Source organism: Macrotis lagotis, chromosome 2 (assembly GCF_037893015.1).
Source record: "Macrotis lagotis isolate mMagLag1 chromosome 2, bilby.v1.9.chrom.fasta, whole genome shotgun sequence".
Lineage (NCBI taxonomy): Eukaryota > Metazoa > Chordata > Mammalia > Peramelemorphia > Peramelidae > Macrotis > Macrotis lagotis.
Window position 1 is genome coordinate 204,418,172 of NC_133659.1, and position 18,277 is coordinate 204,436,448.

Here is an 18,277-nt window from a genome sequence, read left to right on the forward strand (position 1 = left end):
GTAGTTAACTTGCTCTTGCAGAAGTCAGATTTTTATTTTCCTAAAGAAAGTTGGAAAGCAATTACCCCATAATATACTGTAATTGCAGAAAAGAAACTTGCTGACAGTTTAAAAATAAGCTTCCACACGTTTGCAACTCATTTTGAGTCCCACTATTTACACTAGGATTTTCTTTTCACCTGGCACATGTTAATTATATTGTTTACACAATTGACTTTAGCAGCTTTGCCCTTTTAGATATATAATTTACTTTTACAGCTGTGGGTGTATAGAACAGTGTGTCACCTTTGAATGGAGAGATTTTAAAGTTTAGTGTTTGGTCATTTGATTTTTTTTTTAAGTTTACTATATGTAGGGGCAGCTAGGTGGCGTAGTGGATAGAGCACCAGCCTTGGAGTCAGGAGTACCTGGGTTCAAATGTGACCTCAGACACTTAATAATTACCTAGCCGTGTGGCCTTGGGCAAGCCACTTAACCCCACTGCCTTGAAAAATCTTTAAAAAAAAGTTTACTATATGTAATTTTTACTCCTTCTCTGAACTGTAGTCTTGTGGCTTGGGTGTTATTAGGGGCTTGCATCTCTATTATGTCTGAGAGAAAGCCAGGAAATTTTCTAAAGAGGAAGAAAGTGATAATGTAGAAGCATAGCCTATTGTAACAAGTGCTTGTGACTTTTTAAAATCCTGAATGATTTTGATTAGAATGATCTATTTTTTTTCCCCCAATGTTCTCTTCAGTTGAGATGAAAGGTTGAGCTTGGTGGTCCTCACAAATTTTTTTTTATTTTTTAAAAAAGTTAAGTTCCAATTCCATAGGAACTTGTCCTTTAAAAAAAGGCAGAAACAATTCTGAGAACAAGTTTTTTTTGGTAGAAAACGCTTCTGAAATTAAATTCCTTTAATACATAATTTAAATGGTCTGCAAAAAATAGAACTAGTACTAGAATTTAGAGTGACATAGATCTTTAACTTTTAGAATAAAAATTTTTAAAGGCAGCAAAAATATCAGAACAGGTTCACTTCAAAAATTTTTAAAGTTATTTCTGATTTCAAACAGATAACATTTGTTAACTCTACAGTACCATTTAGCTTCTTGAAAGTCAACATATTCTAGCTTTGACAAAAATGTCTTTTGGACTTTGGTTTTATTTTTGCAAACTGATACGTTTCTCAGTGAAAGCCTCAATTCTCAAGACTTAAACATGATGGTCTGACATTCTGGATTACTGTCTAGATTCTGCTTATTTTATTTGCATGTTCAGCACCGAGGATTAGAGAACTTGAATCCTGCTTATCCAGGAAATTTCTGAAAATTTACACATGGTAGCCGTGGCCATGAGTCAGAAGAACTTTGTTAACTTAGATGATCCATGTATCCCAAAGCAAGTATATAATTCTTTGACACTTAAAAGAGTGGTATTCTAATTAAGACAAACAATGCTGTTTAACATTTCTCCAAGAGCATATGTATACAATGTTTTCAAAGAGCTAAATAAACTTATCAAAGAAATGTGTTTGATATTTAAAAAAAAGGCTGATCAGAGTGTGTTAGTTTTTTCCTTTCTCAAAGTACAAAAGTAAAAAATTCATATACTGGTTGTTAGTAATCTTATGGCTTAACTCCAAAAACAAATGAAGATGGTTACCTCTTGACACATAACTCTCTAAAACAGTTGAATGAAGAAGAAAATTTTTTCTTTTTTTCTTTTGGAGTAATTAGTTTTCCTTTTATTTTTTATTTATTTATTTATTTATTTTAGATTTTTGCAAGGCAAATGGGGTTAAGTGGCTTGCCCAAGGCCACACGGCTAGGTAATTATTAAGTGTCTGAGACTGGATTTGAACCCAGGTACTCCTGACTCCAAGGCTGGTGCTTTATCCACTACGCCACATAGCTACCCCCCTTTTAATTCTTTAAAAAATACCTGGATCCATTTCAGCAATTTCATTGGCTTTTATTCTTTTTATGACTTATAGATTCCTAAAGATGTTTGAAGCCTAAACAAAACAGTAGCTGGAATTATACAGGTATAGGTTGAAATTAGCATCTGTATGTTCTTTGCTAGCAAATATTGAGTGATCCTATTTGATGAAAGGTGGACGGCCTTGGAGTTATTAGTTTCTAACCGGAACTGAGAAGATCTGTTTACTATTTCTCAACAGTTACCTCAGAGAGTAATCTTGATGGTTTTTCCTGTGTAGTATGACATCTTTATATTCTGTCTACATGTGAAATTATAGTGCTCCATACATGTCTTTTCAGAAAAGACATCATGTTTTAAGTGGAATTAATTCTGACCTAGAGCTAGAAAGACCTGTGTTTTATATTCCTAGTTTTTTCACCAGACTAATTGTGTGACCTTAATCAGATCATTTCACCTCTTTGGGCTTCAATATTCTCATCTGTTTTAAGGGAATTACATTATCTTTGAGTCTATGAGAAGAAATGTACCAACTCTTGGTCTCTCCAAAAGGCTAATACATACTGGCCCCACTTGAAATTTGCTCTCACTAGTTCTGAACCCAGGCTTGGAGGATCCCCAGGAAGCTGGAAAAGTTTGGATTTCTTTCCCCATTTCTCTAAAAGGTGGGCTCTGAATAGTCTCATGACTCTTATACTAAAATAGACTCTGGAGCAGACCCAACTGTTGATTCTGTCTTCTAGGGTCTGAGAAAAAACACAGAATTGGGCTAGACTTCCTAGAACTACTCTGGATTCAAATTCTTCCATCCTGTTAATTTATAAAGTTGTTGGTAGTCTCCTATTCGTTAAATCCAGTAGCCTTTTTTGGTCTTCATTTTCTTTGAGCTTTCAGTAGCATTTAACACTTTGATATATTCTTTCCTTGATGATTTCTTCTCCCTTTCTTCTCTGTGATTCTCCTGGGTTCTTTTTCCTCTTTGATCAGTCATTTCCATTGACTCATCTTCTTTCTTCTTAAACTAAAGTGTATATATTCAACAAGGTTTGTCTGGTTTTTCTGCCTTTCCCTCTTGGCTTGTAAATCTACTTCTATGTCTTCAGATGTCACCAAATTCTATACTTTTCTTCTGAATTTTAGTCCCATTTCTTATACAGACATAAATACATAGTTTTGTTTGTATGTAGGCTTATTCTTGAATTTTTAATTGATAACTTTTGTTTTTGTAACACCTTCAATTTCCCAATTTATCACTCCTTTCCTCCCATAGAACTGTTTCTTATAACAAAGAAGAACAATTAGTTCAATCCCAGTGCAAGCTGTGTTCCATCTCTATATTCCTCTTTTGTAACAAAGAAGGGAGAGACTATATATTCTTTTCTTTAGGATTATACTTGGTCATTATAATTACACAGGATTCAGTTCTCTTGTTATGATTATTATTGTTCTTTTCATTTAAATTTTTGTAGTTGTTGCAAATAGTTTTCTGCTACCTCTGAGGCATTTCTAGGATTCTAAATTTAAAGCCAGAAGGCCATCTCATCCTCTTCCTTTCATTTTATAGTTAAGGGAACTGAGAACCAGAGAAATGAAATAACTTGCCCAAAGATTCATAGAACCTTTTGGAAAATGGATTTGAATCAGAAGTCTTCTCACTCCAAAATTCAGCATTTTTTCCATTCTATTATAAAACCTCACACCCAGCTTGTCCAAAGTTAAATTTATCAGCCTCCTTAAACTTGCTCTTTTCACATACTAATTTTCCTATTTTTTAAGTGATATATCCATTTCCTAGCCATTCAGGCTTAAAACCTCAAAGCCATGTTTGATTCTTCTATCACCATTCCCCATTCAGTCATTTGCCAAATCTTGTTTTTGTCTCCCCAATATTTCTGCATCTCTCAGCCACTGCACCCAAGTTTGAACCACTTATTTCCTTCCCAGATATTGTAGCCCTCTAACTTGTATTCCTACCTCCACTTTTCCTTTCTCTAATGTGCCTTTCATATTACTGCCAAAGTAATTGTAATGCACAAATCTGATCAGTTCTGTTTAAAAATCCCCAAGAATTTTCCATTGCTCATTGGATAAACTAAAACTTAAACTGGCATTCAGATATTTTTAACAATAAGGATCTACTCTTTCTTTCTAGATTTATTTTTTTCTACCATTCTTCCTGTCAGTCTTTTCTGCTCTCTTTTGATATCATAAGTTTGCTTACATCCTTCCCTGTACTCCTGTGTACCACTTGTTCCATTAAGCTTTCTCAAATCTGTATCCACAAAGCCTACACAGTGTGACCTTTCTACCTCAGAGACCTCAAGTTTATACAACTTCTATTATAAATCCACCAAACATTTCAGTATTTCATAACATACTATCTCATATTATTCCTTGTTTCTTGTTAGTTTTGTGTCTTCTAAGCTCTATAAAGTTAGAAGAAATAATCTCTCTTATGCCTCAGGCAGAAGGGATTCTAATCTTTCTGCTATTTTTGTCTTATTGTATCATATTCTAATTTATGTTATAGTTATCTTCCAATTAGATGAATTACCTGAAGGTAAGAGAGATATATAGTCTTCCATTTATCTTGCCTTTGCAGTGCATTGCATATAGAAAGTACTAAGTATAAGCTGGCTACTGCATTTGTATTCATTTGGACTCAGAATTTTGAGCTGAACTGTGGAGCTGAGAACCAGTTAGGGATAGTCTCTTCTGTCCAGTATATTGATAGAAATGAAATTTTGGAGTTCATTAGGGCTTTTTTCTTTAAAAGTGTAACTTGTGGGGCGGCTAGGTGGCGTAGTGGATAAAGCACCGGCCTTGGAGTCAGGAGTACCTGGGTTCAAATCCGGTCTCAGACACTTAATAATTACCTAGCTGGGTGGCCTTGGGCAAGCCACTTAACCCCATTTACCTTGAAAAAAAAACAACCTAAAAAAAGTGTAACTTGTTTCAATCAGTGACACATTTAAGCACCTACTATGTGTTAAGTACTGTGCCTTAGTACTGTGAATGTGAAAAATGAGAAGTTTAAGGTTTTATTTCTTATAACTTTATAGGACTTAAAAGATACAAAATTAATAAGAAACAAGGAATAATATGAGATAATTTGTCATGAAATACTGAAATGTTTGGTAAAGATTTATAAAAGAAGTTGCATAAACTTGAGGTCTCTGAGGTAGAAAGGTACTGTGTAGGCTTTGTAGAGCTGGGACTTGAGGTGGGCTTTGATGAAAGACACTTTAGGAGTGTATGTAGGAGAGTCTTGCAAAATTTTTAGATAATTCATTCCCTGCTCTCATTTAGTTTACTGTTTACTAGATGAAATTGGTGATTAAAGGAAGGTTAGTATAGATTAACAGGTTTTGGAATGCAATGAGGAACGTATATAATTAGGGAGGCTAGCTTCAAAATTTTTGGAATTATAATAAGGTAAATGAAATTTGGATTGGAATGGGGATGGTAAGCATAAAGAGATAGAAGAGACATTTTTAAAAAAATTTATTTTTTTAAGGCAAGTGACTTGCCCAAGGTCACACAGCTAGGCAATTATTAAATGTCTGAGGCTGGATTTGAACTGAGATCCTCCTGATTCCTGGGCCTGTGCTCTATCTATTACAACACCTAGCTGCCCCTAGAAGGGACATCTTTAAGAAAAACACTGACAGAATTTTTGACTTTTTTTTTCTTTCATGCAGTGGTATTGGTACAGATAACTCATTTAGCCATTTCATTACATGTTCCTGAAAAATAGGAGCTCCTTTATGACATATAGCTCATATATTGGCTGATGATTGTAAAAGATGGACAATCAGAAATTTGCCTGGTCAGAATTTTTCATAGTTTTGATTCTTGGAATTCAGCAAAGACTTCTGATTTCAGATGGTTACAAAGATGAATTGCAAGCCAAAAAGATAAGTAATTGGTATGAACATGCTACTGTTTGAGCTTTCAAGTACTTTCCCCCCCCATATATAAAAGGATTTTTGTTCATAGAAGATGAATTCTTGGTTTTCTTTTATGTTGATTAAATTCAAGAGTGGGAAGACCTCATTGAATCCTTATGTATGGAGGAGAGTTCCTTGTTTGGGTTCTCTAATTTCAGATTACTTGTTTTGCTTTTACTGTGCTCATTTTTTTTTTCCTGTCAGCTGAATAGATTGTTTCCAAATAGCAGGTGCTGAGAATGTACTTTCAGTTCCTACAAAGCACAGGGGGGGAAAGGGGGAGGGGCAGGGTGTAGTATGGCTAAAGACCTCTGTGTAAAGAAATGACTCTATATCAGGGCGCTTCTGTGTTGCTTCTGAAGCAATTGATATTAACTGTCTATTTCCCAGATATATGTAGCACATTTCCTTTTCTTTTTGCTTCATCAAAGGTTCATACCTTTCTACTTGTTTATCCCTTCTTAACCCTACTCTGTGAACCTGGAGCTGAAAAGTCTATTCTCTTCCACTCTTTGTCAACTCTAATGATCATACTACCTAAGGGTTCCTGAAAGTCTTGAAATAGGATGTGGCTTGTTCCTAAAAACTTCACTTAAATCCCAGATTCCATGAATACTTTTGGCAATTCCTGTCTTTTTGTTTTCTCCTGTACTGAAATCTCTTTCCCTTTCTCCCAGACTTAGAAGGGAGTTGAGATGATAACCTAATCATTATTTTTAAGATTTGTCATGTGGAAGTGGGATTAGGCATTATGCTTGGTCCCAGAAATTATTAGGTGGTTATTTAGAAGATAATTTTGACTTGCTGTCAGAAAAAAGCATCCTTAAAATGCCTTGAAGGAGGTAGTAAAATCTTTTCTCTGAGAGAGAGAGAGAGAGAGAGAGAGAGAGAGAGAGAGAGAGAGAGAGAGAGAGAGCAAGCAAGCAGATTCTCTTACATGCTCTGGCCATAGCAGTTGTGTTCATTTAGTTCTGTGCTAGATAATTTTATAGTGGCTGTTAACTTCTTTTTATCTGTTTTTTTCCTCCTTATCAACTAGATTATAATATTCCAGAGAAAACCCATACTTCTGTTTATATATCTACTAACCTTTTATAGTTGTGCTATGTACTCTGCTGTTCAGAAATACTTTTTATATAATTTATTTCAACCTCACTGTCTGGAAGGGTCAAATATGGATTTGGAGGGAGGCATGTTCTCCCTCAACTTGGGATTTCATTGTTTTAGGGTACAGTATGCATCCATTGCAATGTTTCTTCTAATAATATATGCTGAGTATAATATTTAAATACTGTAGAATTCCATGACATTGTCATTATGGGTTCTCTTGCCATTGTAATTTAACTGCTCTTGAAAGGATCAGGAGATGAGCTATTCTTTTTTTTGTTTATTTGTGGAGTTTTTTTGGTTTTTGCAAGTCATTGGGGTTAAGTGACTTGCCCAAGGTGACAGCTCAGTGAGTATTAAGTGTCTGTGGTAAGTTTTAAACTCAGGTCCTCCTAACTCCAGGGCTGGTGCTCTATCCCCTTCCCCACCCAGCTGCCCCATGAGGAGCAATTCTTAAAGGACAGTATGTCTAGTCTTTTATCCTCCTATACTTGAAGCCATTACAGCTTTGGATACAGAATCTGAGTTCTGCTGATAAAACTTTTCAGAACCTACAGTCAACAACCCCTATCACATGATGAGGCATCATTTGGATTTTAATGAAAAACATTCTAAGCCAGACTTAATTTAGTGAAAGTTTTTAGAAATTTTTGTATTTTTCAGTTAAAATTAATCTTTAATTCATTAAACTTCAATCATTAACTTTTTAGTGAAATGATGGAATATAATTGTCATTTAAGATCAAATATAACTAAATGGAAACAGCAGATGATCAAATTTTGCATAGTCTAATAATGATATTTAAAAAGCTTCAAAGCTGAATTGAGAAATATCAGTAAATTTGGGACCATTATTCTCTGAATTTATTATGAACTGAAGGAACATAGAAGGGAATATACTCTTTAATTTATATGTTCATTTTCTTAATAGTAATTCTTTTTATCCTTTCTGTTGAAATAACATAGGTGAAATAGTTAACATTCATACCTTTATACTGAAAGGGAAGTTTCAGGAAAAAAATAGATGATTAAGACTGGTTGCTTTTTTTAAGGCTTTTTTTTTAAAGTTTTTGCAAGGCAAATGGAGTTAAGTGGCTTGCCCAAGGCCACACAGCTAGGTAATTATTAAGTGTTTGAACCCAGGTACTCCTGACTCCAGGGCCAGTGCTTTAATCCATTGCGCCACCTAGCCGCCCTTTAAGGCTTTTTTAAAATTTAAACTTTTATTTAAGACAATGAGGTTCAGTGATTTTGCCCAAGGTCACACAGCTAGGCGATTATTAAGTGTCTGAGGTTGGATTTAAACTCAGGTCCTCCTGACTTCTGGGCTGGAGCTCTATCCACTGCGCCATCTAGCTGCCCCAAGACTGGTTGCTTTTAATTGTAATATGTTCAATTATTTAATTGACCTTTGGTCAAAAGGTAAAATAGGTGAGTGTCCTTATGTCTTTTGATTTGAAGTAACAACATAGCTTGGCTTTTAACTTCCTTTCATACATTTGTCTGTGTTGTTTAACTGCTGTGGAACATTAAAATGTGAAATTCAGAATTGACTTCCTACCTGTTCAGCATATAAACTGCCTGACAGAATTCTTTTTCAGAGGGTTTAGTTTTGTGTTCCTTTGGATTATTACTTTGATCTTAGGAGCTATGAATAAAATAGTATGATGAACTTAGTTTAACTATGTTCCTTTTGAATATTTATTGAAGTAGCTGAAATTGAGTGTGTGTGTGTGTGTGTGTGTACATATTTAGTAATATGTCTTGCCATTCTACTTCCAAGGGTTAAATTAATCCCATTCAAAGGAAATATTTTTAACACTACCTTCAGAAAGGAGTTAAGGAAAAGTCAGGGGGTTTTTGTTTTGTTTAATTTTTGTTTATTAACTGAGATTTACTTTTATTCCAAAAATCTCAGCCAGGAAGGTGACTTCTTGGGAGCTTAAGAGGTAAAGACTTTGACTTAATTCAAACATGTAACTTCAGAGAATTTGCTATGGATAAATGCATGTGGCTTCATAGTTGATTATACTGATTGTAGCTATGTGGTTCTGGCTGAGTTTTTTCCAATCACCAGGCAACCATTATGACTTTGTGTGTCTTAAGTTTTCAATTCAGTAGGCATTTCTTGAATTCCTAACTCTACTGTTTTATGAAAGAAAGAAAAACTCATCTAACTTAAGCGATTAAAAAAGTTTTATTTTTTTTTAAATTATCTAGGTACACTTTAAACTTTATATTAAGGTATATTAGAATAAATTAAAAATATGCTCAGTCTTTTTCTTTGCAGATTTGACAGACTGGTGCTATGTCTTGAGTTGTTATGATAATGTATTCTTTTTCCAGCTCTTGATGGGAAAATGGTATTCTGTGCTCTCAGTTAATCCTTTAGTTGGCTTTGTAAATTCAAAGACATAGTCTCCAAATTAGATTAAAATCACTAAGTTTAGCTCCTAGGAATTCTGGATGCTGATTATCTTGGTCTCCATTTTTCCATCCTTTTTCCTTTTAATAATTTGACTATTTTATTGCTTGAGATATTTTTTAAAAAGACAAAACTTTTTCATCTGTTTTCCTTTATTAAACCTTTAGTTTCAGCATTTGCTACCTCGGTCTTCTAAATTCTCTGAGAAAATAGGGCATTGAACAAAAATATATTCTGTGGAGAACTTCTTTCAAGTACCCAAGAAGATACAAAACATAAATGTACTTTGTTTCCTAATGAGTTCATGGCAAAATTTTTATTAGCTCTAAAACTTTTTTTAATTACCAGAATCCTGTTCTTAATTATATAATAGCCATGTTGTAAAAGAAAATATAGACTAAAAAAAAACTCAAGGAAAATAAAGTGAAAAAAAAAGTATGCTTCAATTTATATTCAGATGCTATCTACTCTTTCTCTTTGAGTATGGATAGTATTTTTCATAAGTCCTTCAGAGTTGTCTTAGATCATTGTATAGCTGTGAATAGCTAAGTCATTCACAGCTGATCATCTTACAATATTGCTGTAACTTTGTACAGCACATTTCACTTTGCATCAGCTAATGTAACTCTTGATGGGTTTTCTGAGAGCATCCTGCTTATCTTTGTGTTTTGGGTTTTGTTTTTGTTTTTGTTTTTTTTAGTTTTTTTAGGTTGGTTTTTTTTTTAAGGCAATGGGGATAAGTGGCTTGCGCAAGGCCACACAGCTAGGTAATTATTAAAGTGTCTGAGGCCAGCTGGATTTGAACTCAGGTACTCCTGACTCCAGGGCTAGTGCTCTATCCACTGCACCACCTAGCCACCCTCATTACTTATCATTTCTTATAGCAGAATAGTATTCCATAATCCTATACTGCAGTTTGTTCAGCCATCCCCCAGTTGATGATCATCTCAATTTCCAATTCTCTGCCACTAGAAAAGAGCTGATGTGTTGAGAATGTGTGTGTGTGTGTGTGTGTATTTATATTTGTACATTTTTTCCTTTTTGTTTTTATCTCTTTTGGGATACAGACCTAGTAGAGGTATGCATGATTTTATATAGTCATTTGGGCATAGTTCCAAATTGCTCTACAAGATTGCTGAATCAGTTCATAATTGCCAACAATGCTTTGATGTCTAATTTTCCCCACCTCCCCTCCAGCATTTGTCACTTTTCTTTTCTGTCGCATTAGCAAATCTAATAGACATAAGGAATTCTCAGTATTGTTTTAATTTACATTTCTCCAATCAATAGTGAGTTAGAGGATTTTTTCATATGGATTTGATTATTTCATTTGAAAACTGTTCAAATTGATCATTTATCAAGTTGGGAATGACCATTTACAAATTTGACTTAATTCTCTATATGTTTGAGAAATGAGGCCTTTATAAAGAGAAAATTGCTTCAAAAATTTTTTCCACAGTATTACTAACTATATTGTCCCTCCATTCTATTTTCCCCAAAGGTTTAGTGGAATGCCTGTTCTCCTGTAACAGTTAAGTCTGTTGCTTCCACTCTGGTTTAGCACTGGAAGATTGGAGGAATATAGGGAAGAATTAGTATTCAGATTGGAAAATGCCAGGAATGGAGCAATTTAAGAGTGGTAAAACCAGGACAAGATTGTCCTCACCTGATTGTCCCTGTACTTATTTTTCCCCTTCTTTTTTCTTCCCTAACCCTATAATAGAAAAGGGAGGACAAAGAATTTCCCTGGACTCTTCTCTTCCTATAGATTCTAAAAATCAAGCAAGCAATTAGTTTTTTGAGTTCCACCTTTTTGCCAGGTACCATAGGTTACTCTAGGGACACAGAAACCCACATCAATCTTTACCTATCAGGAGAACCTAGCATATAAAATAAGGATGCAAAATATACGCGAAGTACTTTGTAAGAGACGATGCACAGACTGCTGAGAGATCAGTAAAGACTTATATTAGAAGAATGTGCCATTTGAACTGAGTTCTGAAGGAAACTAGGGATCAAAGTTCTTTTGGGGAGGGGGCAGTGTTTTGAGAAGTAAAGATCATTTTGGAGAAAGAAAGTTAAGGAACAAAAATATAAGGGGATTTTCCTTCCTTCCACCTTTCCATCTTTGTCCCTTCTTTTCCCAACCTCATTTCACTACTAGTTCCTGCCACTGCCTGGTACTAAAGTAAAAGGGAGGTGAGGAGGAAGCTATTTGCCATGAGAGAGAAGACTATATAAGTTAGTCATATGTAAACTGGAATCTGCCTGTATTCTAATTTGAGATTCTTGTGTCAGCGGCTGTGTAATGTGGTTTTGAACTAAATACATATACAGCCTAGCAGCTGAAGCATTTGCAAGGAGAAAAAACTTTCAGTTCAGCAAAACCATTATTAGTACAATGTCTTTTTAGAGTCCTCTTTAAGTAAATAGTCTTGGAGGAATTCTCATCCTTGTAGACTCAAGCTGCTTTTTTATTGCAGCAAAATTATTTAGGTTCAATTGCTCTCACTCTGAAAGTTATCAATATTCATTTTTTTTTAACCTAACACTTGAGAGGGAGTGAGTTTATTGGATTCTCCAGGAGTAGTGATATCCTCAGGCACGGGGCCATCCGGTACAGCTCCTGTGCTCCCAGCAGCCCCTGTTCTGCTCCCTAATCTTCCCAGTAGACCACTAAAAGGGCCTTTCCATATCCTCTCCAATCTTATCTCAAATGGGGGGAAGGGGAAGGAACAGGGACCCTGAGTTAGCCCCATAGACTCTTAAATCTTGAGGGCAAAGGTGTCAAAAATGCAGTGGGGTCTCCTGCAGCTCCTGATCTCCAGGTTTGGTTTCCCAACACGGGGGGGGGGGGGGGGGGCATGGAGTATAAGGCACAGACACTCCTGGCTGGCAGCCAGATGCCCTCTGGGTCCCCCTTCCTGGACACGAGCTTCCCCAGCAGCCATTTCTGCTTCCCCCAAGACCTGTGACATAATAAAATGAGGTGTAGCCCTTGACCTTGTGTCCATGTTGTGAAAGGTTACTGCTCTCCTTACCCCATCCAGCCACCAGCCCCCCTACTGACCCTTCTGTCCAGATCCCAGGGTTCCAAGAGGTGAGACCCATCCCTGAGCCCCCCCACAGTACAAGCCTCCACTCCGTCTAGCACTGCCCTTGGGAATGACGTCCATCCAGGTGGATGGTGGAGTGAGAAGCCAAGGGGCAGCCGGCCCCCCTGCTCCCCCTCACTCCGCAGTGGGGGCTGCTCCTGCGGAGGCGCCAAGCCGAACTGGAGCTTGGTGGGGCCCCGGATCCCTCGGCCGATCCCTGCCTTGCGCTCATTCTCCAGGCGCCTCTTCAGGTTCTCAGCTGGCCGCTGGTGCTGGGCAAAGCCCTGGGCCAGTTTCTCCTCCTGCCTCTCCTTCATCTTGCCTGCTGGACCATCTGGGAGAACCTCTTCTTGTTGGGGTCCTTCCACACCCGGCCAGACTTGGGCTTCCCCTGGGTATCACTGCGACCTTGGGGGCCGGGGAGGGGGCGGAGGCTGGCCCCGGGGGCCCCAACCCTGGCCCTGCGGCGGTGGCTTCTGGCACGTTCTGGGGGGCCCTTCCCGGGGCTCCCCTCCCCCCGGCCCCCCCTGGCCTGTGGGCCCCCGCCCCGCCCCCACTTCCGGAACCGGCTCCAGGGCGCTTTTAGCCTTGGGCCCCAGGTCGGGGAGGCCGGGGAGGCCAGGGTGGCCTCCAGCCCCCCCAGGCCTACCAATATTCATTTAACAAGCACTTTTTCTGAAAATGAGCATTGACGTCTCAGTGTTGACTATTGTATAGAACTAGAATCATCCAATATTTTTCAGTTCCTTTAAAATCAAACTGATGATGTGGTTGGTTGTTATCGAATTTCTAGCAGCATTTATGCTTAATTCTTATGTGGCTTGAACTCTATAGATTAGAAAATGAATCTGTGGTTATAGTCTTGTCTTTATTCTCCTGGAGCAGCTAGGTGATGCAGTGGATAGAGCACTGGCCTTGGAGTTAGGAGAAGAGTTTGAATCTGGCCTCAGACACTTGCCACTTATTAGCTGTGTGGCCTTGGGCGAATCACTTAACCCTAATTACCTCCCAACCAGGACCATCTTGAGTCATCCCAATTCATATCTGGCCACTGGACTCATGACTCTGGAGGAGAAAGTGAGATTGGTGATTTAGCACAGCACCCCTCCCTCAAATCCAGTTCTTGTGCTTACAAAGGACAAACAACATCATCATCTCCTCCTACGTCATATGTCCTGAATAAATTTTAAGAGAAACCAAAGTATGGGATTGAGACTTTGTAACATTGTCTGAAAAGGGAATTGCTTAATATTTTAGCTATCTTACCTAAACTTTTTGTTTGGGATTTTTTCTTTTTAGTTTTTTCTTTTTTTATTATATTAGTTATAAGCATCAATAAACATGGCTCCTTCACGATATAAAAATTAGTAAAGAAATTGCATGTGAGTTTTTCTAGGTACACTCTGTGCTTCCCCCCATTAAAAATAACTTGAATTTGATTGGGGGGGGCAGTATGATACAAATTGTCTTCCTAACTTCTTTCTGCTCTATTTAGTATATTTTAGAATTAGTGATTTTTTCTTTCTTTTTCTGGAAACCTTGTCAATACAGTCCCCATTCCTGCTCCAAAATCTTCCTCCTCAAAGAAATAAAAGCTCTTCCTTGTAATATAAGTCAGTGACACAAAAACATGCACATGGTGACCATTAGACGATATATGTTTCTGTAGATGTTCAGTTTTTTGAGAATCGATGGAAGCACTCTTGCAAGTCTTCTTCAAGAGTCATAATTGGTCATTACATTAATCAGAGTTCTTTAGCCTTTCACAGCTGCTTTCTGTAGGATGTTATAATCATATAAATGTATATTTTGCATTAAAGTCTTTCTAGACTTCTCTGAATCTTTCCTATCTGTCATTTCTTAGAGCAAAAGAAGATTTTGTAATATTCATAAATAATAACCAGCATTTATACAGCACTTACAAAGTGCTTTATGTATACGTTCTCATTTGGTCCATTAACCCTATGATGTTGGTGCTATTATCTCCATTCTGAATAAATGAATGATTAAAGCTCGGAATACAAAAGAAAAGTAAATCTCTGCTTTCAAGGAACTCACACTGAATGAGGCAGACAATAGGTTTGTGGGTTTTTTTTTCTAAAGTAGCTTTTTGATTTAAATTGCCATGACCATTTGTAAATTAGTTTTAGTAATATTGTCATTTTAATGATGCTGTCAGGGTCCAGCTATGAACAGGTAACTTTCCAATTATTTGTGCTAGTTTTTAGGTATGTTTTATAGTTGTATTATCATGTATCATGTATCATGATCACTTACGAAACTCCCAGATAATTTAAACATTCTGTAGTTCTTTTGAATGAGATTTTTTTCTGTCTTTATTGATCATGCACAGAAAGATAAATGATCTTTTTTGTTTTACTTTATATCTTAATGAAGTTAGCAAATGTTTCAATCAGCTTTTTTATTACTCTTATTTTGTACAAATAATATTTTTATACATTACTAAAATATTCTTGTTTAAGAGTAAACATAATACCCCCACCCCCAAAAAATAATAGATCCACATGAGCGATAAAGTAAAGGGGAGAGGAAAAAATTAAAACAACAACAACAACAATAGTAGTAGTAGTAGTAGTAGTAGTAGTAGTAGTAGTAGTAGTAGTAGGTATGGCCAGGTGGTGCAGTGAACAGAGCACCGGCCCTGGAGCCAGGAGCACCCGAGCCCAAATCCGGCCCCAGATACCCAACAATCACCCAGGTTGTGTGACCCCATGCAAGCCACCCCAACCCCATTGCCCTGCAAAAACCAAAAAAAAAAAAGACCTCAAATAAAATAATAATAATAATAATAATAATAGTAGTAGGGGTGGCTGGGTGGCTGACAGAACACTGGCCCTTGAGCTAGGAGCACCTGGGTCCAAATCTGGCCTCAGACACCCAACAATCACCCAGCTCTGTGGCCCCAGGCAAGCCACCCAGCCCCATTTGCCCTGCAACCTCCCCCCTAATAATAATAATAATATAATAATAATAATAATAATAATAATAAATGTGCTTCAGTCTGTGTTCCAACACCACCAGCTCTGTTGCGGGTGGATCACATTCTTTATGATAAGTCCATCACAAAAGTTAATTCCATATTTTTCCACCATTGCCATTGCTGATCGCAATTCCCGCCATTCGTATTTCTCCACTACCATGTACTATATTTTCTTTCTCCTTTCACTCTGTCTCTGCTGTAGGTTAGCTGAGTGGTGCAGCAGACAGATCCCCGGCTCTGGGACCAAGAGACCCCAAGCCCACATACTACCCCTTAGGCCCAGCATCCACCCGGCTCTATGTTCCCGGACAGGCCATCCAATCCCAGCCCCTTGCAAGAAGTAAGAAAAAAAGAAAATGTGACCACTCTCCCCTCCATGGTCCATCCTCTCCTCCATCAGTCACATCCTCACCCTTTCCCCATCCCCCTTCTCTCCTTATTCCAGATGTTTTTACCCCATTGAGTATATATGCTGTTTCCTCTCCTAGCCACCTGATGAGAGCAAAGATTCCATCATTCCCCCTTGCCTTCCCCCTTCCGTATCATTGTAGTAGCTTATTGTAAAAGAAAAATCATATTATATGAAATATCTTAGCCTATTCCACCTCTCCTTTTTCCTTCTCCCATTACATTTCCCTTTTATCTATTGACTCCATTTTTACACCACATTATATCTTCAAATTCAGTTTTCTCCTGTACTTCATCTATAAAAGCTCCTTATACCTGCTCTATTAAATAAGAATGTTCATATGAGTATTCCCAGTATCATTTTTCTATACAGATATACATGTAGTTCATCATCATTAAGTCCCTCATATTTTCCCCTTCTCCTCCCCCTCTATGCTTCACCTGAGTCCTGTATTTGAAGATCAAACCTCCTGTTCAGCTCTGGCCATTCCAACAGGAACATTTGAAATTCCCCTGGTTCATGGAAAGTCCATCTTTTTCCTTGGAAGAAGACATTCAGCTTTGCTGGGTAGTTGATTCTTGGTTGCATTCTAAGCTCTTTTGCCTTCCGGAATATTATATTCCAAGCCCTACAAGCTTTTAATGTAGTTGCTGCTAAGTCCTGTGTGATCCTGACTGCAGCTCCACAATATCTGAACTGTGTCCTTCTGGCTGCTTATAATATTTTCTCTTTGACTTGGGAGTTTTGGAACTTGGCTATACTATTTCTGGGGGTTGTTGGGGGGTTTTTTTTTTTTTTTGATCTCTTTCTCGGGGAGATTGGTGGATTCTCTAAAATTTCTATTTTGCCCTCTGCTTCTGGAATATCAGGGCGATTTTCCTGTAGTAATTCTTTGAAAATGATGTCAAAGCTCTTTTCCTGATCATGACTTTCAGGTATTCCAATAATTTTTAAATTATTTTTCCTAAATCTGTTTTCCATTATCAGTTGTTTTTTTCAATGAGATGTTTCACATTTTCTTCTAATTTTTCATTCTTTTGGTTTTGAAGTATTGTGTCCTGATTTCTGATAAAATCAGCAGCCTCCCTCAGTTCCATTCTTTGTTTGAAGGATATATTTTCCTCAGAGGTTAGGAGGGATGGGATTTCAGAGAGGCCTGGAGGGACTTGCATGAACTGATACTGAGTGAAATGAGTAGAACCAGAAAAAACACTGTATATCATAACACCAACATGGGAGTGATGATCAACCTTAATGGACTTGTTCATTCCATCAATGCAATAGTCAGGGACAATTTTAGGGTATCTATTCCATTCTGGCCAATTCTACTTTTTAAAGCATTCTTCTCCTCAATAACTTTTTGAACTGTTTTATCCATTTGACCTAAGCTGGTTTTCAGCACTATTTTGGATCTCCTTGACTAAGTTGCTGACTTCTTTTCATGTTTTTCCTGCATCTCTCTCATTTCTTTACCCCATTTTTCTTCTGTCTCATTTAATTGAGCTCTGTCATAGCCTGAGGCCAATTTCTGTTTTTCTTGGAGTCTTTAGATGCAGGAGCTTGTACTTCCTCATCTTCAGATTGAGTGTTTTGATCCTTCTTGGGATCACAGGCAAAGTATTTCTCAATGGTGTTCCTCTTTTTTCTCTGCTTACTCATTTCTTCAGCCTGCGCCTGGTTTTGGGGTGCTTCCTGAGCTTTTGAGTATTATTGGGACATACCCACCAGGATCTCAGTGTGTGAGGTTCTGTCTTCCCTCCTGGTCTGTGAATGACCCTAAGTGTACCCCTGTGCCACGGGGCTGAGGATGGGGGGCCCTGCTGTTCTATTGGGGGGCCTAGACTGCGATCAGGATCTGAATGTGGTCAAAGCCCCAGAGTCCTGTTCCAGGGACAGAGGACAGAGCTCGGCAGGATCTCTCTACTCCCCTCCCTAGGCTCAGCACTCATGCCTGGGGGCTCCTGCTTGCCAGTTCCTCCTGCTTCTGGTTCCTGGATCTGGTCTGCTGAGGCCACACTGCTCGCTGTCTGCCCTGAGGGCAGGGCTTCACTTGTTCACTCTGGCAGAGGTCCCCTGCTGATCCCCCAATTTGTGCCTGGTGTTCCCCGGGGTGTAGGTCAGAAAACTGCCTTTGCTGCTTTGAGCCACGGCTCCCAGCTCCCTGGGGCTGCCTCCAGGAGGCTGAAGTTCCTTCACTCTGGTGGGCTACCCCTCCAACCCCCAGGGAGCGGAGCCTTTCCTCTCTTTTCCAGGTTATCTTGGCTTGGACAACTGCTTCACTGGATCCCTCTGTGGGTTCTGTCTCTCAAAAATTTAGTTAAGAGTCCTTTGTTTATAGGTTTTGAGAGAGAGAGAGCACCTAAGAGAAGA

At 38.1% G+C, this 18,277-nt stretch overlaps 1 protein-coding gene across 3 annotated transcripts in view; it reads left to right on the top strand.

Annotated features, from left to right (window-relative positions):
* Window positions 1-18,277, top strand: part of GRB2 (growth factor receptor bound protein 2) — a 111,125-nt gene that overhangs the window by 17,561 nt on the left and 75,287 nt on the right. The window lies entirely within an intron of this gene.